This window comes from Sorex fumeus, unplaced genomic scaffold (genome assembly GCF_029834395.1).
Source record: "Sorex fumeus unplaced genomic scaffold, SorFum_2.1 ptg000013l, whole genome shotgun sequence".
NCBI classification, from domain to species: domain Eukaryota; kingdom Metazoa; phylum Chordata; class Mammalia; order Eulipotyphla; family Soricidae; genus Sorex; species Sorex fumeus.
Window position 1 is genome coordinate 34,442,522 of NW_026606070.1, and position 4,928 is coordinate 34,447,449.

Sequence of the window (4,928 nt, forward strand, 5' to 3'; positions counted from 1 at the left end):
TAATTTTATTAATCTTGTTTAAAAAATGTCTTGCAGGGAGAAAGGGATTCTCATTCATTGTTAGTGGGAACGTGACTAGGCCAGCTTTTTTGGAAAACAATATGGTTATTCCTCAAAGTTCTAGAAATTGAGCTCCCATTTGAATCAGCAACACCACTTCTGGGAATATACCCTGGGGGCCCCAAAACACACAACAGTCATCTGCACATTTATGATCTGGAAACAACTTAAGTGCCGGAGAACAGATGACTGGATAAAGAAACTATGGTACAGCTACATAATAGAATATTATGCAGTTATAAGGGAAAATTAAGTCAAGAAATTTTCTTATAATTGGATGGACATGGAAAGTAGTATTATAGCTTAAATTAGTCAGGTAACAGGCAGATAAAGAATGGCTGCATTCACTTGTGAGATATTAAAAGCATAGTATGAAACTGATATCCATCTCCAGCTAAAACAGGGGCCAGGAGGACTGGTTAACAGTTGGAAATTACCACAGTCTGTGAGAGGTGGAGGACAGAATAGACCAGTATGGCAATAATAGCAGAAATGGTAACATAGGACAGAAACTGCATATTGAAAGTAGGTAAAAGGAAATACCTGTTAACCGTTTAATATCTGTATTGTAAACCATACTGCCCAAAAAAGAAAGAGAAAGGAGAGGGGGAAAAGAGGAATGGGAAGAGGAAGGGGTTATAGAGGAGGAGGGGTGAAAGAAGGGGTCAGGAAGGGGGAAAGACAGGTGAGGGCTAGAGAAAAGGGGAGAGGTAGAATGAGGAGGAGGAGGAGGAGGAGCAGGACGAAGGAGGAGGAGGAGGAAGAGGAAGAAGAAGAAGGAGGAGGAGGAGGAGGAGGAGGGAGGATAAGGAGGGGAGAGGAGGAGGAGGGAGGAGGGGGGAGGAGAGGTAGGGGGGAAGAGTAGGAGGAGGAGGACGGATGGGGGGAGGAGGAGGATGGACAGGGGGGAGGAGGAGGAGGAGGAGGAGGAGGAGGAGGAAAAGGAGGAGGAGGAGGAGGAGGAGGAGGAGGAGGAGGAGGAGGAATTAGTGGTGGAAACTGTACAGTGGTGAAAGACAGATATTGGAACTTAAATGACTGAAACCCAATCGTGAATGACTTTGTAACTGTGTATCTCACTGTTACTCAATTAAAAAAAGTAAATTAAATTTTTAGAAAGTGTCAAATTTAGCATTCAGAATATATTTGTAAAACTCACATATCAGTATGGAAAATTGAGTATTTTTAAGGTTTATTTTAACAGAAAATTTGAATTTCATGAAAGGATTTATGAGCATAATTAAATCTGGGCACACTTATGGAAATTATACGGAATTTATAGAATTATTATCATATTCTAGTACCTATAAGGAGAGTGCCTTTTGTAATGCTTCAGTTCCTCCTCAGTAAGTACTAGACTATATTAGGTAAAGATTTTTTTAATGAACTATTTGCCATATTTCATCCCAAGCTGTATAATATAGTCCCTTTATTTTCCTCTGTGGTGTCACTCATGGATGTTGGTTCTTCCCCAGGGGCTCATGGTAGAATGGACCTTGAAACCGCTGGTGAGCACCTGTAGAGCTGGATCATGAAACCACCTGAAAGTTCTTTCATTCCGTTGGAAGTTTTGGAACTTGCACAGACGTTCACATCTGGGAACTTGCAGGAAGCTTCTAGTCCCTCATCCCATGGCACCCCTTCCCCAATGGTGAATTGTCTTAGAAGATGCCCAGGCACCTCCAAGTTCGGTGCAACGTCACTAGCCTCTTAAGATACCTGTAAACCTTGCTTGGCGTGCCCCCAATAAGCCTGCTTTGGGTTTGCTTTTCCTCTCAGTTTTGGTCTCGACTTTTTCACGATCCTTTCAGTGGGAAAAGTCTTTGTTCTCTCTTGAACATATGTCTCTCTTGTGTGTCCCACATTCTCTCTACCATTTTCATTCTGTTTTCAAATTTGTGTAATTAAAGCTATATTTAAAACAAAAAAGTAAAAGAAGTCCCATCTGCTTAATCCTCCCAGAAATCGCCATGTTTTTATTTTCAGAATCTTCTGATAAATTCTGTTATGTTCATGCTCAAGATTCTTGTTATCATTTTTTCACTGATTGATTTTTGCCTTCAATTTGCATAATTATGCCCCTAGAGTCTCCATTAGTGTTCTGTGTATCAATTTCTTCTTCTTGGTAACTAGACAACATTGTACCCTATCCATTCAGCTTCAAGATTTCATCAGTTAAACATGGAGTCCATATTTGCATTGATGATATTCAGTGAATTATCAACAATAGCTCAAGAATCTACTTTATCCTACATGTGTGATGCTGAAACTGAAGCACAGAGTAACCTTACACGTTTAGAATTTGCTTCCAATTTCACTGCAAACTATATTTTAGCGAGAAATTATATATTACCTGACTGGTCTTCTCTCTGCTTTGAGTTATGTATAATGGTGATTCAGATGTTTTTGAGATATTACAAGCACCTAATTTATTACCAGAGTATGACTTCAAGTTCCAGAGATTATTGTTACAGCACACTCAGGTTCTTGTCCTTGAGCAATCAAGATCTAAAGCAGCGGACTGGAGAGATGAGATGTCCAAGTTCAGTCGAAATTTTATTGGTGGAAAAAAAAGAAAAGGCAGAGAAAGGAAAGCAGAGCATGTAACTGGGGCATGGTCTATGCTTAACAGAAACTAGGGAAGGTGAAAACAGTCTCCTTTTTAGATTTTCTTACTTATATTGGAATAGGTGAGCATTCTGCATTGGGTTTCTTAGGATAAGACAAATGGTAATATAAAGGGCCTGGGGAAGAACAGACTTGAGATTGTATTCTGCATATCTGCACACAGTCTCAGGAATTTTTCCTCTGGACTATTTTCTTGCTACCTGATTTCTTCTTTTCCTGTAATGTTATATTGTAATGATTTATATTTGCTTGTAAAATGAGTTTCACTGTGCAGTTTTCTCCACATTCATCTTCATTGCTTATACTTAAATAGTTGATAAATTATTTCCATTAATGTTGGATTAAGACTATGATCTCTCTAATAAGAGTATTTAATAAAGATAGGTATGCTGGTATTTGTACGGCATTATCTTCATGAATAAATTTTGATAACCTGAGTTTTACTTGCAGCCTTAAAGTGTTGCCAATGAATCAATGTCTAATAAATAAAAGAAACAAAGAAAAACATTTACAGAATGTCACCTTTAAATTTAGGTAGGAAAATTAGTATGTTATTAAAGTATTCAAGTTCTAACTTTCTTTTATTACCACAGAAATCAAGAGGTTATTATAGCATTTATATTTCATTTGCCGTTTTCTTCTTTGATGTTTGTCTTCCAACACATTACTAAAACAAAGCAAATATATTTTTAGCTTTAAGCACATACATTCATAAATTGTTTTGAAGTACAATAGAAAGCAACAGCGTTTTGGAATTTGAAGATCTGAAAGTTAAATAACAGTTTTACCTTTTATTTTTATTTATTTATTTATTTATTTATTTTGCTTTTTGGTCACTCCAGGCAATGCACAGGGGTTACTCCTGATTCTGCACTCAGAAATCACTCCTGTCACTGCTTAGGGGACCATATGGGATCCTGGAAATTGAAGCTGGGTCGGCCATGTGCAAGGCAAATGCCCTATCCGCTCCAGCCCCAGTTTTACCATTTATTTAGTTGCTGTATAACCGTAGCCAAATCATTTAACTTCTCTGAATTTATATTTTTCTATCTTATAATAGATGCAAAAATATTAAAGTCGAAAGTGAAAGTTTTCTTCTAGCTTTTAAATTTAAAGTATATTTTGTGAAGTACAAATAATAATTGCTTGCTAAATAAATGCTTGGTAATATTAAATTTGACAACCTCAATGAAATTTTTATATACAAATAATTTAGAATAGAATTACTTACAGTGCAAGCAAATGTTCATTTAGAGTAATCCAGGGACTTTCAAATAGTCTTATATATATGGTTTTTCTGTCTTAAAATTCCTTTTTTTTTTTTTTTTTTTTTTTTTTTTGCTTTTTGGGTCACACCCGGCGATGCTCAGGGTTTACTCCTGGCTCATGCACTCAGGAATTACTCCTGGCGGTGCTCAGGGGACCATATGGGATGCTGGGAAGCAAACCTGAGTTGGCCATGTTGGCTGCGTGCAAGGCAAACGCTCTACCGCTGTGCTATTGCTCCAGCCCCTTAAAATTCTTTCTTAACTGAGTAAACAAATATCTGAATACTAAGAGTCCCAGAACTACTATACATTTGTAAAGGAAATATGCAGACAAGACACTGTGGCCGCATTTCTTTTTATTATAAAAAATGTGTTTCCTAAAACGTATTTTAAAGAAACTTTGGAGAAAGGAAGTGAGGGGATAAGGTAGGCTTTTACAATGAATTTCAGGATCGTAAAAATAAATCAAGAAATATTTGGGAGCTCTTGCCCCAATTCTAGGTTCACCATGGGACAAAGCCAACTCAAACACTAGGCTAGGATTCATTAAGAGACTGACCAAGATACTAAAAAAGACACAATTTATCAGGAATAGAAATTCTCGTAAAACACTGAGAGAGGATGAACAGCATTCAAAGTTCTTTTCTGTTGATAGAACGTAGCAAGGATCTCTGCATAGATTATTCCCATGCAAGGTATCTTAGGGAAGACCTGTATAGTTCTTGTTGTGGAACAGATATCCCCAACATGCCCGTAAACATTGAGCACCAGTCTGGGCAGAAGTCTGAATGAGCACACAGAGAAACCCCTCCAAGAACAATTGATCACAGCTCAAATTATTGCCAAATGCACACATTTTTAATAAAGGATCTTGGCTTACAGGAGGTCCAACCACATAGAGAGTTGTGTGTGTGTGTGTATGTGTGTTTTGCTTTGCTTTTTTTGTGTCACACCTAATGCTGCACACTTAAT